Source organism: Salmo trutta, chromosome 20, assembly GCF_901001165.1.
Source record: "Salmo trutta chromosome 20, fSalTru1.1, whole genome shotgun sequence".
Lineage (NCBI taxonomy): Eukaryota > Metazoa > Chordata > Actinopteri > Salmoniformes > Salmonidae > Salmo > Salmo trutta.
This window is the reverse complement of record NC_042976.1, coordinates 5,622,630-5,641,776: the sequence shown is the minus strand read 5'-3', so window position 1 is coordinate 5,641,776 and position 19,147 is coordinate 5,622,630. Positions and strand designations below refer to the sequence as shown.

General features: G+C 47.4%; 1 pseudogene; it reads left to right on the top strand.

The window, feature by feature from the left end:
• The first annotated feature begins 3,601 nt into the window (after positions 1–3,601).
• On the top strand, positions 3,602–18,886 carry LOC115156270 (basic proline-rich protein-like; annotated as a pseudogene).
• Positions 18,887–19,147: the final 261 nt, after the last annotated feature.

Genomic DNA, 19,147 nt, shown 5'->3' with positions numbered 1-19,147 from the left:
AGACAGACAGAGAGAGCCAGAGACAGAGAGACAGAGAGACAGAGAGAGAATCATGGTGTTGCCAGGACCACAAATACAAATTCCATCTAGACACTGCTGCCCTAGAGCACACAAAAAACAATACATACCTCGGCCTAAACATCTGTGCCACAGGTAACTTCCACAAAGCTGTGAACGATCTAGCCAGAAGGGCCTTCTCTGCCATCATACTTGAATCAGTTATAGAACCCATTGCCCTTCATGGTTGTGAGGTATGGGGAACGCTCAACATCCAAGATTTCACAAAATGGGACAAACACCAAATTGAGACTGCATGCAGAATTCTGCAAAAACATCCTCCGTGTAAAACGTAAAACACCAAATAATGCATGCAGAGCAGAATTAGGCCAATACCCGCTAATTATCAAAATCCAATTAAGAGCCATTAAATTCTACATCCACCTAAAATGAAGCGATTCCCAAAATAAGGCCATCACTTACAGAGAAATGAACCTGGAGAAGAGACTCCTAAGCAAGCTGGTCCTGGGGCTCACAAAGAGACCCCGCAGAGCCCCAAGACAGCAACACAATTCTTACTTTTTTTAACCCTAATTAAACCAGGTCAGTTGACTGAGAACACATTCTCATTTACAGCAACAACCTTGGGAATAGTTACAAGAATGAATGAGCCAATTGGAAGCTGGGGATGATTAGGTGGTCATATTGGGAATTTAGCCAGGACACCAAGGTTAACACACCTACTTTTTCAATAAGTGCCATGGGATCTTTAGTGACCACAGAGAGTCAGGACACCTGGTTAACATCCCATCTGAAAGACAGCACCCTTCACAGGGCAATGTCCCCAGTCACTGATGATCTTTTCTTTAGACCAGAGGAAAGAGTGCCTCCTACTGGCCCTCCAGCATCACTTCCAGCAGCATCTGGCCTCCCATTCAGGGACCAACCCTGCTTAACTTCAGAGGCAAGCCAGCAGTGGAATGCAGGGTTTTATGCTAGACCCAAGCAAATTATGAGAAAAAAAACAGACAATTACTTGACACATTGGAAAGAATTAACGCCCCCAAAAAATGAGCAAACTAGAATGCTATTTGGCCCTAAACAGCAAGTACACAGTGGTAGAATATTAAGAAATGCTTTGACTATGTACAGACTCAGTGAGCATAGCCTTGCTATTGAGAAAGGCCACCGAAGCCTGTCTTCTCTGAGAGCCAGGTCTGATCATTTTGTGCCCACTGCGCAGAAAATGAGGTGGAAGCTGAGCTGCACTTCCTAACCTCCTGCCAAATGTATGACCATATTAGAGAGACATATTTCCCTCAGATTACACAGACCCACAAGAATTTGAAAACAAATACAATTTTGATTAACTCCCATATCTACTGGGTGGAATTCCACAGTGTGCCATCACAGCAGCAAGATGTGTGACCTGTTGCCACAGGAAAAGGGCAACCAGTGAAGAACAAACACCATTGTAAATACAACCAATATTTATGTTATTTATATTCCCTTCTGTACTTCAACACATTGTTACAACAATGTATTTGAAATGTCTCTATTCCTTTCAACCTTTTGTGAGTGTAATATTTACTGTTTGTTTCTGAATGTTTATTTAACTTTTGTTAATTAGCTATTTCACTTGCTTTGGCAATGTAAAAATATGTTTCCCATGCCAATAAAGCCCTTTGAATTAAGAGCGAGAGAGAGAGAGAGAGGGAGAGAGCATGAGAGAGTGCGAGAGAGAGCATAACACTGAGTTATCATTTGTTTATATAACCTATTCGTAGACAGAAATCTTTGGGGAAAAATTAATTAAAAACTTAATGAAGCCTGTTTAGGTTGTCTTGCCATAGGGTGACCTCATGAAGCCTGTTTAGGTTGTCCTACCATAGGGTGACCTCATGAAGCTTGTTTAGATGGTCATGCTGGGTGACCTCATGAAGCTTGTTTAGATGGTCATGCTGGGTGACCTCATGTCTCCTGATCCCTCCTGTCTCAGCCTCCAGTATTTATGCTGCAGTAGTTTATGTGTCGGGGGGCTAGGGTCAGTCTGTTACATCTGGAGTATTCTCTTGTCTTATCTGGTGTCCTGTGTGAATTTAAATATGCTCTCTCTAATTCTCTCTTTCTTTCTTTCTCTCGGAGGACCTGAGCCCTAGGACCATGCCTTGGGACTACCTGGCATGATGACTCCTTGCTGTCCCCAGTCCACCTGGCCATGCTGCGGCTCCAGTTTCAACTGTTCTGCCTGCGGCTACGGAACCCTGACCTGTTCACCGGACGTGCTTGTTGCACCCTCAACAACTACTATGATTATTATTATTTGACCATGCTGGTCATTTATTAACATTTTAACATCTTGACCATGTTCTGTTATAATATCCACCCGACACAGCCAGAAGAGGACTGGCCACCCCTCATAGCCTGGTTCCTCTCTAGGTTTCTTCCTAGGTTTTTGGCCTTTCTAGGGAGTTTTTCCTAGGGAGTTTTTCCTAGCCACCGTGCTTCTTTCACATGCATTGCTTGCTGTTTGGGGTTTTAGGCTGGGTTTCTGTACAGCACTTTGAGATTTCAGCTGATATACGAAGGGCTATATAAAGAAATTTGATTTGATTTGAAGAAGCTTGTTTAGATGGTCATGCTGGGTGACGTCATGAAGCTTGTTTAGATGGTCATGCTGGGTGATTTCATGAAGCTTGTTTAGATGGTCATGCTGGGTGATTTCATGAAGCTTGTTTAGATGGTCATGCTGGGTGACGTCATGAAGCTTGTTTAGATGGTCATGCTGGGTGACTTCGTGAAGCTTGTTTAGATTGTCATGCTGGGTGACTTCATGAAGCCTGTTTAGATGGTCATGCTGGGTGACTTCATGAAGCTTGTTCAGTTGGTCATGCTGGGTGACTTCGTGAAGCTTGTTTAGATGGTCATGCTGGGTGACTTCGTGAAGCCTGTTTAGATGGTCATGCTGGGTGACTTCATGAAGCTTGTTTAGATGGTCATGCTGGGTTACTTCATGAAGCTTGTTTAGATGGTCATGCTGGGTGACTTCATGAAGCTTGTTTAGATGGTTATGCTGGGTGACTTCATGAAGCTTGTTTAGACGGTCATGCTGAGTGACTTCATGAAGCTTGTTTAGATGGTCATGCTGGGTGACCTCATGAAGCTTGTTTAGATGGTCATGCTGGGTGACTTCATGAAGCTTGTTTAGATGGTCATGCTGGGTGACTTCATGAAGCTTGTTTAGATGGTCATGCTGAGTGACTTCATGAAGCTTGTTTAGATGGTCATGCTGGATGACCTCATGAAGCTTGTTCAGATGGTCATGCTGGGTGACTTCATGAAGCTTGTTTAGATGGTCATGCTGGGTGACTTCATGAAGCTTGTTTAGATGGTCATGCTGGGTGACTTCATGAAGCTTGTTTAGATGGTCATGCTGGGTGACCTCATGAAGCTTGTTTAGATGGTCATGCTGGGTGACTTCATGAAGCTTGTTTAGATGGTCATGCTGAGTGACTTCATGAAGCTTGTTTAGATGGTCATGCTGGGTGACTTCATGAAGCCTGTTTGGATGGTCATGCTGGGTGACTTCATGAAGCCTGTTTAGATGGTCATGCTGGCTGACAGTACAGACTGTGTAGCTCAGTGAGAAGCAATGGAGAAAAGGCCCTCAGATCAGAGTGCTCAGCAAATACCATAAACATCTGCTGTATGGGAGTGAAGAGACCCCACAAGCACCAGGAAAACAATGGCTGTGTGTGGAGCTATCAATCAAAAAAATCAATTTACAACTTCTACCTCCCTCATATACCCAAACACTCTGTTCTCCTCCACCACCACCAAAAAGATAAAGAATCTTAGTTACGGAAAATATCAAACCAGATCAAAAAATATATATCTTGTTTTTATATTTTACATTTCATATCAAGTACAGAAGCTGAATGTTTTTGTTGAAAACTGCAATTTTGGATAATTATCAAATTGAGGCATACTACGCAGTTTAAATGCACGAATGAGTTGCAATAAGTTTATATTTTAGGATTATTTATGGTGCAGTAAATATGTAAATATTTTGTTTACATTCTACAATGTGTTGTTTGTATTCACAGAAAACAGACAACAAATTATTGTGTTCATGTTTATATTGTAAAATATATATATCTGTCTAACTCTATTATAAAATATTTTGAATGTTTGACTTTAACAAACATTTAACAAACACTGATATACTGAATATAAACACCATGCTGTACATATGTTTTTTTTCCCCAAAGCCTGGTGGTACGATCCACTCTGCCTGTATTGACTCTGCTGCCCCAGTGTTCTAGCCTGGTGGTACGATCCACTCTGCCTGTATTGACTCTGCTGCCCCAGTGTTCTAGCCTGGTGGGACGATCCACTCTGCCTGTATTGACTCTGCTGCCCCAGTGTTCTAGCCTGGTGGTACGATCCACTCTGCCTGTATTGACTCTGCTGCCCCAGTGTTCTAGCCTGGTGGTACGATCCACTCTGCCTGTATTGACTCTGCTGCCCCAGTGTTCTAGCCTGGTGGTACGATCCACTCTGCCTGTATTGACTCTGCTGCCTCAGTGTTGTAGCCTGGTGGTATGATCCACTCTGCCTGTATTGACTCTGCTGCCCCCCTGTTCTAGCCTGGTGGTATGATCCATTCAACCTGTATTGACTCTGCTGCCTCAGTGTTCTAGCCTGGTGGTATGAGTGACAGACACCCTCACACTCGTGCCCTTTCCTTCTAACAAGGTCCCAGGTGAGAGCATCGTCCCTCGCCACGGTACCTATCCGTCTGCTCTCACACTCCACACAGCCAAGGGCAAAGGGAATGTGTGTGTGTATGTGTGTGTTTATTGTCGTCAATTACAAACACTCCTGTACAAGGTCTGGATCAAAGCCACCGCACTGCAAACCTCTCTAGATCCTCCTCCTCTACCTCCTCCCCTCCAACGCCAATACCTCCTCCTCCACCACCCCCTCCACCATCAATACCTCCTCCTCCTCCACCCCCTCCACCACCAATACCTCCTCCACCCCCTCCACCACCAATACCTCCTCCTCCACCACCACCAATACCTCCTCCTCCACCAATACCTCCTCCTCCTCCACCCCCTCCACCACCAATACCTCCTCCTCCTCCACCCCCTCCACCACCAATACCTCCTCCTCCTCCACCCCCTCCACCACTAATACCTCCTCCTCCTCCCCCTCCACCACCAATACCTCCTCCACCACCACCAATACCACCTCCTCCTCCACCCCTCCACCACCAATACCTCCTCCTCCTCCACCCCCTCCACCACCAATACCTCCTCCTCCCCCTCCAACACCAATACCTCCTCCACCACCACCAATACCTCCTCCTCCTCCACCCCCTCCACCACCAATACCTCCACCCCCTCTACCACCAATACCTCCTCCTCCTCCACCACCAATACCTCCTCCTCCCCCTCCACCACCAATACCTCCCCCACCTCCTCCTCCACAACCACCAATACCCCCTCCACCACCACCACCACCAATACCTCCTCCTCCTCCTCCTCCTTCACCACCACCAATACCTCCTCCACCACCACCACCAATACCTCCTCCTCCTCCTCCACCACCAATACCTCCACCACCTCCACCACCAATACCTCCTCCTCCTCCACCACCAATACCTCCTCCTCCTCCTCCCCCTCCACCACCAATACCTCCTCGTCCTCCTCCTCCACCACCACCAATACCTCCTCCACCACCACCACCACCAATACCTCCTCCTCCCCCCCCACCACCACCAATACCTCCTCCTCCCCCTCCACCACCAATACCTCCTCCTCCTCCACCACTAATACCTCCACCCCCTCCACCACCAATACCTCCTCCACCCCCTCCACCACCAACACCTCCTCCTCCCCCTCCACCACCAATACCTCCTCCTCCCCCTCCACCACCAATACCTCCTCCTCCACCACCACCACCAATACCTCCTCCTCCACCCCCACCAATACCTCCTCCTCCACCCCCACCAATACCTCCACCACCAATACCTCCACCTCCTCCACCTCCTCTACCACCAATACCTCCATCACCAATACCTCCTCCTCCTCCACCACCAATACCTCCTCCTCCACCACCACCAATACCTCCTCCTCCTCCTCCACCCTCTCCACCACCACCAATACCACCTCCTCCACCCCCACCAATAACTCCTCCACCACCACCACCACCAATTCCTCCTCCTCCACCCCCACCAATAACTCCTCCTCCATCACCACCAATAACTCCTCCTCCACCTCCACCACCAATACCTCCTCCTCCACCACCAATACCTCCTCCTCCTCCACCCCCACCAATACCTCCTCCACCACCACCACCACCACCAATAACTCCTCCTCCTCCTCCATCACCACCAATAACTCCTCCTCCATCACCACCAATAACTCCTCCTCCTCCTCCACCAATACCTCCTCCTCCACCACCACCACCAATAACTCCTCCTCTTCCTCCACCTCCAATACCTTCTCCTCCTCTTCCTTCTCTCATACCTACCGTTCATCCTCCCTACCCCTCCACTACACTTCCACCCCACCCCGCCCTGCACCCGTCCTTCTGGGGCATTATGACAGCCTCCCCCCCAGCTGTCAGACAGCCGTTCTGCTGACCAGCACAAATCCAGACACGCCGGCCCAAGGGCGGAGGCGGTGACGGTGTAGGCGGAAATCAGGGAGGGCCGGGGGCTACAGAGTGGGAGCAGGGGGGCACAGCACGGACCAACTCTCCTCCAGCCTGCCGGAATGCCAAAACCAGTCGGCAGGGTCAGAGCTGGAGCACCTCCGAGAGAGAGAGAGAGGAGGAGGTAGAGTGAGAGAGAGAGAGAGAGAGAGAGAGAGAGAGGGAGGCTAAGGGTGTGCTCTGCATTCTGATGAAACATGACTCCAACAATAGACCTATCAAACCTGCCTTTTAATTCAGGACAGAGATAGGTTTTAAAAGGCTCACAGAGTGTATTGTTCAAGCAGTTTTTTAAGGTGTTGGGGGAGAGAGAGGGGGGGTAAAGGGGACAGTGAGAGGACCGGAGGTGTTGGGTGAGGGGGACAGTGAGAGGACAGGAGGTGTTGGGGGAGAGAGGGGGGATGAGGGGGACAGTGAGAGGACAGGAGGTGTTGGGGGAGAGAGGGGGGGTGAGGGGGACAGTGAGAGGACAGGAGGTGTTGGGTGAGGGGGACAGTGAGAGGACAGGAGGTGTTGGGGGAGAGAGGGGGGGTGAGGGGGACAGTGAGAGGACAGGAGGTGTTGGGGAGAGAGGGGGGGTGAGGGGGACAGTGAGAGGACAGGAGGTGTTGGGGGAGAGAGGTGGGATGAGGGGGACAGTGAGAGGACAGGAGGTGTTGGGGGAGAGAGGGGGGATGAGGGGGACAGTGAGAGGACAGGAGGTGTTGGGGGAGAGAGGGGGGGTGAGGGGGACAGTGAGAGGACAGGAGGTGTTGGGGGAGAGAGGGGGGGTGAGGGGGACAGTGAGAGGACAGGAGGTGTTGGGGGAGAGAGGGGGGATGAGGGGGACAGTGAGAGGACAGGAGGTGTTGGGGGAGAGTGGGGGGATGAGGGGGACAGTGAGAGGACAGGAGGTGTTGGGGGAGAGAGAGGGGGGGTGAGGGGGACAGTGAGAGGACAGGAGGTGTTGGGGGAGAGAGTGGGGGATGAGGGGACAGTGAGAGTACCGGAGGTGTTGGGGGAGAGAGAGAGGGGGGGGGGTGAGGGAGTATCAGAGCTCTGTTAGAAGGGTATGGTCACTCTTCCTGTGCATGTGCAGGTGCGGCTTGGCTGGACCCCTCGTTTGCATACATTTGCATGCTGTCAAACGGGCCTGGCGCTGACAGCTTCCAGAGACGCCTCACTTCCTGGAGCTCAGCCCAGTCCTGTCCTCTCGGCATAGCGACGAGACACAGCACCGCCCCGGGCCAGCCTGTCAGAGCCCTCTCCTCAGCGCCTAGGGATAACGTCCTCCAAATGTTACCGAACTAGAGGAGAGAGAGAGGGGGGAGATACATAGAGAGGGAGAAAGGGGCAAGAGAGAGTGGGAGAGACAGGGGAGATATAGAGAGGGAGAGAGACGGGAGAGCGATAGAGAGGGGGGAGAGTTAGAGAGTGGGAGAGACAGGGGAGATATAGAGAGGGAGCGAGAGGGGGGAGAGAGATACAGAGGGAGAGAGAGGGGGGAGAGAGATACAGAGGGAGAGAGAGGGGGGAGAGAGAGGGGGGAGAGAGATACAGAGGGAGAGAGAGGGGGGAGAGAGATACAGAGGGAGAGAGGGGGAGAGTTAGAGAGAGGGGAGATATAGATAGGGAGAAATACGGGAGAGAGAGGGGGGAGAGTTAGAGAGTGTGAGAGAGAGGGGAGATATAGAGAGGGAGCGAGAGGGGGGAGAGAGATACAGAGGGAGAGTTAGAGAGACAGGGGAGATATAGATAGGGAGAAAGACGGGACAGAGAGGGGGGAGAGTTAGAGAGTGTGTGAGAGAGGGGAGATAGATACAGAGGGAGAGAGAGGGGGAGAGTTAGAGAGTGGGAGAAAGAGAGAAACCTGGTTGAAAGAGAGAGGAGCAAGAGAGATGAAATTAGGACGGCAGAGAGGGAGAGAAAGACTGGAATGAGAAAGTGATGGTTGAGAGAAAGATGATCAGTTTATCTCCTACACTCTCCTCCTTTCATTCCTCCCTCTCTCACCCTCTCTCTTTCTCTCTCTCTCTCTCTGTGGGTGTTTGTTCTCCCCTGCTGAGAGAAGCAGACGTGTGTTTACTAGTTTACTGTATCTGACCAGGGAGGCTTGTTGGACTACAAGCTTACAGTTCAGCTGTCCCAGTGTGAATCACAACAGCCGTTACACTTCACTCTGATCTATGGCTGGAGATTAGCATAGCCAGCTAATTATCCTACTGCTTACTGCTCCATGTATAATCAGAGAGAGAGAGAGAGAGAGAGAGAGAGAGAGAGAGAGAGAGAGAGAGAGAGAGAGAGAGAGAGAGAGAGAGACACACACAGAGACAGAGACACAGAGACAGAGAGAGACACAGAGACAGAGACAGAGACAGAGACAGAGACAGACACAGAGACAGAGACAGAGACAGAGAGAGACACACAGAGACAGAGACAGACACAGAGACAGAGACAGAGACAGAGAGAGACACAGAGACAGAGACAGAGAGAGACAGAAACAGAGACAGAGAGAGACACAGAGACAGAGACAGAAAGAGACACACAGACAGAGACAGAGAGAGACACAGAGACAGAGACAGAGAGAGACACAGAGACAGAGACAGAGAGAGACACAGACACAGAGACAGAGACAGAGAGAGACACAGCGACAGAGAGAGACACAGAGACAGAGACAGAGAGAGACACACAGAGATAGAGAGAGACACAGAGACAGAGACAGAGAGAGAGGAGCTTTACAGCTGGTGGTGTCTCTATGTCTCCAGTACAAGCCACAATCTTCTAATTCCACTGATGAGGAATAAGGAACTGGAATTCATTTTGTGGGCACTTTGTGACTGACCAGGGTTTAGTCTCAGAAATCCCAGACCTAGAGCAACAGCACTAGGCCTGGGAATCCTGACGGCTTATATTGGTAACTTTGAAAAGGGGAATAAAAATTGTTCAGGGGTAGAGTTGGGCATATCGTCATAGCATCCTTATCTCATCCTGGGATTTACGGTATTACAGGCTAAGTATTCAAGGGGGCACAGACATATATATATAAAAAAAATAAGAACGCAAAAAAAGCCACATTGGGCATCTATTACCAGAATGCTAACAAAATTAGCAAAAGTAATAGCACATTTCGTTCTGCCCCCGAGCAAGGCAGTTAACCCACTGTTCCCTGGGCGCCGAAGACATCGATTATGGCAGCCCCCCCGCACCTCTGATTCAGAGGATTTGGGTTAAATGAGGAAGACACATTTCAGTTGAATACATTCAGTTGTACAACTCACTAGGTATCCCCCTTTCCCTTTCCCAATTCCTATGGATGATGCTAGCTAAATATGCTAATGAGTGTAAACAAATATTTTTTTGTTTGTTGTAAAAACAGGCTCATAAAGTTAGACATACAGTACCAGTCAAAAGTTTGGGCACACCTGCTCATTCAAGGGTTTTTCTTTATTTTTACTATTTTCTACATTGTAGAATAATAGTAAAGACATCAAAACCATGAAATAACACATATGAAGTCATGTAGTAACCAAAAAAGTGTTACACAAATCACTATATACATATATTAGGTTCTTCAAAGTAGGCACCGGTTGCCTTGATGACAACATTGCAGACTCTTGGCATTCTCTCAACCAGCTTCAGGTGGAATGCTTTTCCAACAGTCTTGAAGGAGTTCCCACATATGCTGAGCACTTGTTGGCTGCTTTTCCTTCACTCCGTGGTCCAACTCATCCCAAACCATCTAAATTGGGTTGAGGTCAGGTGATTGTGGAGGTCAGGTCATCTGATGCAGCACCATCACTCTCCTTCTTCCGTCAAATAACCCTTGCACAGCCTGGAGGTGTGTTTAGGGGCATTGTCCTGTTGAAAAACAAATGATAGTCCCACTAAACGCAAATCATATGGGATGGTGTATTGCTGCAGAATGCTGTGGTAGCCATGCTGGTTAAGTGTGCCTTGAATTCTAAATAAATCACAGACAGTGTCACCAGCAAAGCACCCCCACACCATCACACCTCCTCCATGCTTCACGGTGGGAACCACACATGCAGAGATCATCCGTTCACCTACTCTGCATCTCACAAACACACGGCGGGTTGAAAACCAAAATCTAACATTTGGATTCATCAGACCAAAGGACAGATTTCCACCGGTCTAATGTCCTTTGCTTGAGTTTCTTGGCCCAAGCAAGTCTCTTCTTATTATTGGTGTCCATTAGTAGTGGTTTCTTTGCAGCAATTCGACCATGTAGGCCTGATTCACACAGTCTCCTCTGAACAGTTGATGTTGAGATGTGTCTGTTACTTGAACTCTGTGAAGCATTTATTTGGGCTGCAATTTCTGAGGCTGGTAACTCTAATGAATTTATCCTTTGCAGCAGAGGTATCTCTGGGTCTTCCTTTCCTGTGTCGGTCCTCATGAGAGCCAGTTTCATTATAGCGCTTGATAGTTTTTGCGACTGCACTTGAAGAAACTTTCAAAGTTCTTGTAATTTTCAGGATTGACTGACCTTCATGTCTTAAAGTAATGATGGACTGTTGTTTCTCTTTGCTTATTTGAGCTTTTATTGCTATAATGTAGACCAAATGGGGCTATCTTCTGTTTATCAACCCTACCTTGACACAACACAACTGATTGGCTCAAGCGCATTATTAAGAAGGAAAGAAATTCCCAAGGCACACTTGTCAATTGAAATGCATTCCAGGTAACTACCTCATGAAGCTGGTTGAGATAATACCAAGATTATACTAAGCTATCATCAAGGCAAAGGGTGGCTACTTTGAAGAATTATCAAAATATAAAATATGGTTACTACAAAATTCCATATGTGTTATTTCATAGTTTTGATGTCTCCACTATTCTTCTACAATGTTGTCACGGCTGTCGAAAGGAGAACAGGACCAAGGTGCAGTGTGTGTGTCGATCCACATTTTTATTTACACTGTGAAACTATGCAATACATAAATAAACTGAAAGACAAAAACAACAAACCGTGACACAGAGGTGAAACATACACAACTCAAAATTAATCTCCCACAAACCCAGGTGGGACAAACACCCTACTTAAGTATGATCTCCAATTAGAGACAACGAGGACCAGCTGCCTCTAATTGGAGATCATTCCATACAAAACCAACATAGAAATACAAAACTAGAACATGAACATAGATTACAAAACATAGAAAAACACCCCCTGTCACGCCCTGATCTACTCTACCATAGAAAATAACATCTTACTATGGTCAGGACGTGACAAATGTAGAAAATAGTACAAAAAAATAAGAAAAATCCTTGAGTAGGTACTGGATATAGGTAGGAGCTACTTAATTACATTTTTGGTGAGTTTGCAAGCAAATGTGAATGAGAAATATTGTGCAAATTAACAGTACTGGCTCTGCAGCAGCATGTGTGGAGTCTGGAGACTCTAGGGCAACGGGTGTGTCAGCTCGGAGAAGATGGGAAAGGAAATCAAAAGATAGCAGTGGCAGCTGTACACATAACTCATCCAAAGGGCTTGGCAGAAAGCTAACACAATATAATGCATGGTCACCTTATTAATTCAGCCACTTAGATAACTAGCAAGTTAAACTTAATGTGTCGCGTTAACGCAGAATTGTATGTTTTTCCACGCAGGAAAAAAAAAAGATACAAAGCATGAGAAATATCTTTCTCTTTGTTTTGTAAACGCAGATCTAAAATGCTTCTTATAGCCTGACTACACCACTCGCGTCACATGCGCGAGCAACAGCAAGCTAGCTAAATAGGACAAATTAGCTAGCAAGTGCAAGCTAGCTAGCTAAATTGCCATAAATGTTTAATGCTTTTCGACCTGTCCCCAAATTCATGTAATTGGTTCAGAGTTTGTTTTGATATTTTAACCTGTGTGTCGTGATCGCGTTTGGTGTGTGGGGGGGACAAAATAAATGTATGCAGGATGGCATACGATGGCGCACGCGTGCAACCGGTTTGTGTTCCGTGTTATTGTCATTACCGCTCGGCATCAGACTACTTTTGTGCTTCAGTTGCACTTTTCAACTCAAATGAGAATTCACGAACGGGCATTCTATCAGGAGAGACAGCGCTCTGACTGATGTGGAGCTACTGTTCTCCATAATTCTATCAGCAGACAGCTCTCTGACTGATGTGGAGCTACTGTTCTCCATCATTCTATCAGCAGACAGCTCTCTGACTGATGTGGAGCTACTGTTCGCCATCATTCTATCAGCAGACAGCACTCTGACTGATGTGGAGCTACTGTTCTCCATCATTCTATCAGCAGACAGCACTCTGACTGATGTGGAGCTACTGTTCTCCATCATTATGTCAGCAGAGACAGTGCTCTGACTGATGTGGAGCTACTGTTCTCCATCATTCTATCAGCAGAGACAGTGCTCTGACTGATGTGGAGCTACTGTTCTCCATCATTCTATCAGCAGACAGCACTCTGACTGATGTGGAGCTACTGTTCTCCATAATTCTATCAGCAGACAGCTCTCTGACTGATGTGGAGCTACTGTTCTCCATCATTCTATCAGCAGACAGCTCTCTGACTGATGTGGAGCTACTGTTCGCCATCATTCTATCAGCAGACAGCACTCTGACTGATGTGGAGCTACTGTTCTCCATCATTATATCAGCAGAGACAGCACTCTGACTGATGTGGAGCTACTGTTATCCATCATTATATCAGCAAAGACAGTGCTGTGACTGATGTGGAGCTGCTGTTCTCCATCATTCTATCAGCAGACAGCTCTCTGACTGATGTGGAGATACTGTTCTCCATCATTCTATCAGCAGAGACAGTGCTCTGACTGATGTGGAGCTACTGTTCTCGATCATTCTATCGGCAGACAGCACTCTGATGTGGAGCTACTGTTCTCCATCATTCTATCAGCAGACAGCTCTCTGACTGATGTGGAGCTACTGTTCTCCATCATTCTATCAGCAGACAGCGCTCTGACTGATGTGGAGCTACTGTTCTCCATCATTCTATCAGCAGACAGCGCTGTGACTGATGTGGAGCTACTGTTCTCCATCATTATATCAGCAGACAGCACTCTGACTGATGTGGAGCTACTGTTCTCCATCATTCTATCAGCAGACAGCACGCTGACTGATGTGGAGCTACTGTTCTCCATCATTCTATCAGCAGAGACAGTGCTCTGACTGATGTGGAGCTACTGTTCTCCATCATTCTATCAGCAGACAGCTCTCTGACTGATGTGGAGCTACTGTTCTCCATCATTCTATCAGCAGACAGCACGCTGACTGATGTGGAGCTACTTTTCTCCATCATTCTATCAGCAGAGACAGTGCTCTGACTGATGTGGAGCTACTGTTCTCCATCATTCTATCAGCAGACAGCTCTCTGACTGATGTGGAGCTACTGTTCTCCATCATTCTATCAGCAGACAGCTCTCTGACTGATGTGGAGCTACTGTTCTCCATCATTCTATCAGCAGACAGCACGCTGACTGATGTGGAGCTACTGTTCTCCATCATTCTATCAGCAGAGACAGTGCTCTGACTGATGTGGAGCTACTGTTCTCCATCATTCTATCAGCAGACAGCACTCTGATGTGGAGCTACTGTTCTCCATCATTCTATCAGCAGACAGCTCTCTGACTGATGTGGAGCTACTGTTCTCCATCATTCTATCAGCAGACAGCACGCTGACTGATGTGGAGCTACTGTTCTCCATCATTCTATCAGCAGAGACAGTGCTCTGACTGATGTGGAGCTACTGTTCTCCATCATGCTATCAGCAGACAGCTCTCTGACTGATGTGGAGCTACTGTTCTCCATCATTCTATCAGCAGACAGCACTCTGACTGATGTGGAGCTACTGTTCTCCATCATTCTATCAGCAGACAGCTCTCTGACGGATGTGGAGCTACTGTTCTCCATCATTCTATCAGCAGAGACAGTGCTCTGACTGATGTGGAGCTACTGTTCTCCATCATTCTATCAGCAGACAGCTCTCTGACTGATGTGGAGCTACTGTTCTCCATCATTCTATCAGCAGACAGCACTCTGATGTGGAGCTACTGTTCTCCATCATTCTATCAGCAGAGACAGTGCTCTGACTGATGTGGAGCTACTGTTCTCCATCATTCTATCAGCAGACAGCACTCTGATGTGGAGCTACTGTTCTCCATCATTCTATCAGCAGACAGCGCTGTGACTGATGTGGAGCTACTGTTCTCCATCATTCTATCAGCAGACAGCGCTGTGACTGATGTGGAGCTACTGTTCTCCATCATTCTATCAGCAGACAGCTCTCTGACTGATGTGGAGCTACTGTTCTCCATCATGCTATCAGCAGACAGCTCTCTGACTGATGTGGAGCTACTGTTCTCCATCATTCTATCAGCAGACAGCACTCTGACTGATGTGGAGCTACTGTTCTCCATCATTCTATCAGCAGACAGCTCTCTGACGGATGTGGAGCTACTGTTCTCCATCATTCTATCAGCAGAGACAGTGCTCTGACTGATGTGGAGCTACTGTTCTCCATCATTCTATCAGCAGACAGCTCTCTGACTGATGTGGAGCTACTGTTCTCCATCATTCTATCAGCAGACAGCACTCTGATGTGGAGCTACTGTTCTCCATCATTCTATCAGCAGACAGCTCTCTGACTGATGTGGAGCTACTGTTCTCCATCATTCTATCAGCAGACAGCGCTCTGATGTGGAGCTACTGTTCTCCATCATTCTATCAGCAGACAGCACTCTGACTGATGTGGAGCTACTGTTCTCCGTCATTCTATCAGCAGACAGCACTCTGATGTGGAGCTACTGTTCTCCATCATTATATCAGCAGAGACAGCACTCTGACTGATGTGGAGCTACTGTTCTCCATCATTCTATCAGCAGACAGCACTCTGACTGATGTGGAGCTACTGTTCTCCATCATTCTATCAGCAGAGACAGCACTCTGACTGATGTGGAGCTACTGTTCTCCATCATTCTATCAGCAGAGACAGCGCTCTGACTGATGTGGAGCTACTGTTCTCCATCATTCTATCAGCAGAGACAGCGCTCTGACTGATGTGGAGCTACTGTTCTCCATAATTCTATCAGCAGACAGCACTCTGACTGATGTGGAGCTACTGTTCTCCATCATTCTATCAGCAGACAGCACTCTGACTGATGTGGAGCTACTGTTCTCCATCATTCTATCAGCAGAGACAGTGCTCTGACTGATGTGGAGCTACTGTTCTCCATCATTATATCAGCAGACAGCGCTCTGACTGATGTGGAGCTACTGTTCTCCATCATTCTATCAGCAGACAGCGCTCTGACTGATGTGGAGCTACTGTTCTCCATCATTCTATCAGCAGACAGCACTCTGACTGATGTGGAGCTACTGTTCTTCATTCTATCAGCAGACAGCGCTCTGACTGATATGGAGCATCCTTTTCTACAGTACCTAGCTTTCTTTTCTCTGGTAAAATGCTTAAAATAACTTTAAGAAAAACCTGTAGCTAGCACTGCAAAAAATACCTTTCTTTTTCATTGTAAGCTAATTTAGCCTACTTGTATGGCTGCCAGCCAAATAGTGTTGCACCTTTATTTTTAGGCTGAATGTGTTGGACTAATATTTTTTCTGTGAAGGAAAACCTATAGTTGCCCATCCCTGATCACTATTGAAACCACAAAACAATGTTGACTTTCAATATAAAAAGCGACCCTTGTCAATACACTCACCTGCTTCCGCTTTCTCCAGTTGTGCTATTTAAAAACAAACACGTGACTGGCTCAACTGTTCTGGGGAATTTCGATAAACTTCATAATGTAAAATTATGTGACAGAAGATATTTATTCATTTCACCTAACGCATTTTTATTAAATGTATTTATTTAACCTTTATTTAACTAGACAAGTCAGTTAAGAACAAATTCTTATTTACAATGATGGCCTAGAAACAGTGTGTTAACTGCATTGCTCAGGGGCAGAACGACAGATTTTTACCTTGTCAGCTTGGGGAGTGAATCTTGCAACCATTCCGTTATTGGCCCAACGCTCTAACCACTAGGCTACCTGCCGCATTGTGTAAGTTGACTGCAGGTATTTACTTTAAAAAAAGTAGATACAAATATTAAAATGTATAGAAAAGCTTCAAAGAAATAGTTTCAACGGTATTGACGGTATTAAAAAAACATCCAAATACCTTGGTATACGGTATATACGGTATACCGCCCAAGCCTCAGGGGGAAGGTCATCTTCAGACAAACAAATTTCCCAACAAAATCAAGACTTTGGGTAAGCAGGGCATAACAAAAAAATTCTCATCAATCTACACACAGTACCCCATAATGACAAAGCGAAAACATGTTTTTAGAAATGTTGGCAAATTTATAAAAAAGTAAAAAAATACAGATATACCGAATTTACATAAGTATTCATAATCTTTGCTATGAGACTCAAAATTGAGCACAGGTGCATCCTGTTCCCGTTGATCATCCTTGAGATGTTTCTACAACTTGATTGGAGTCCACCTGTGGTAAATTCTATTTATTGGACATGATTTGGAAAGTCACACACCTGTCTATATAAGGTCCCACAGTCGAGAGTGCATGTCAGAGCAAAAACCAAGCCATGAGGTTGAAGGAATTGTCCGTAGAGCTTCGAGACAGGATTGTGTCGAGGCACAGATCTGGGGACGTGTACCAAAACAAATCTGCAGCATTGATGGTCTCCAAGAATACAGTGACCTCCATCACTCTTAAATGGAAGAAGTTTGGAACCACCCAGACTCTTCCTAGAGCTGGCCGCCCGGCAAAACTGAGCAATCAGGGAGAAGGGCCTTGGTCAGGGAGGTGACCAAGAACCCGATGGTCACTCTGAGAGAGCTCCAGAGTTCCGCTGTGGACATGGGAGCACCTTCCAGAAGGACAACCATCTCTGTAGCACTCCACCAATCAGGCCTTTATGGTAGAGTGGCCAGACAGAAACCACTCTTCAGTAAAAAGGCACACGACAGCCCGCTTGGAGTTTGCCAAAAGGCACCTAAAGAATCTCAGACCTTGAGAAACAAGATTCTCTGGTCTGATGAAACTAAGACTGAACTCTTCTTACATAGGTATTCCTCCGGTCCAGATGGGATAGGGCAGTGTGCAGTGCGATTTTGTCATCTGTGGATCTATTCAGGCGGTATGCAAATTGTAGTGGGTCTAGGGTGTCAGGTAATGTGGAGATGATATGATCCTCAACTAGCCTCTCAAAGCACTTCATAACAGAAGTGAGTGTTACGGGCCGATGGTCATTTAGTTCAGATACCTTCGCTTTCTTGGGTACAGCAACAAAGATGGACATCTTGAAGTAAGTGGGGACAACAGACTGGGATAGGGAGATAACCTCTTGCTAGCTACAATTTTGTGTAATAGGGATGTATACATTGGGGCAACAAGCGGATAAGGCAGGGACGTAAGAAAGCCTAATGTCCCAACTCCGCCCTCTCAACTGAACAAACTGACAGTGTCTAAGTACAGAACATTGCTGGAACATTGGTGCATTGTGGGAAGAAACCTGTCTGTCTAGAGACACTAAAAGGGGTTCGAACCAGGGTTTCCTTCACACCAAAGCACTGTGTTAGCATGCTGAGCCAAAGCACTGTGTTAGCATGCTGAGCTAAAGCCTAGACATTAGCTTGGGAGTCTAAATTCTTCAGCTCTATGACCAGGTCATATAGCTGATGACCAGGTCATCGTGTTACTTATTGGGAGTGCCACAACCACAGTTTAGGGAACCACTGGTACAGACAAGAGGCCTTCTCTGACAGTCTGATACCCAAGCTGCTCCTACGTCCTACCGTCCTACCCCAGACCAGCCCAGCCCAGCTCTACCCAGCTCAGCCCAGTTCTACCCAGCGCAGCCCAGTTCTACCCAGCGCAGCCCAGCTCTATCCAGCCCAACGCTACCCAGCCCAACGCTACCCAGCCCAACGCTACCCAGCCCAGCTCTACCCAGCTATAGACAGCTCCACCCAGCCCAGCTCTACCCAGCCCAGCTCCACCCAGCCCAGCTCCACCCAGCCCAGCTCCACCCAGCCCAGCTCTACCCAGCCCAGCCCAGCTCTACCCAGCCCAGCCCAGCTCTACCAAGCTCTACCCAGCTCTACACGGCGCAGTCCAGCTCTACCCAGCCTGCAGCACAGAAAGGCCCTCATTGAGCCTGGAGGATAAAGGCTTCCATTAAACAGGCAGTGGGACGCTCTACTCTAACTCTGTCTGACTCCATGCAGGCCCATCCTGCAGCCCTACTCTAACTCTGTCTGACTCCATGCAGGCCCATCCTGCAGCCCTACTCCAACTCTGTCCGACTCCATGCAGGCCCATCCTGCAGCCCTACTCCAACTCTGTCCGACTCCATGCAGGCCCATCCTGCAGCCCTACTCCAACTCTGTCCGACTCCATGCAGGCCCATCCTGCAGCCCTACTCCAACT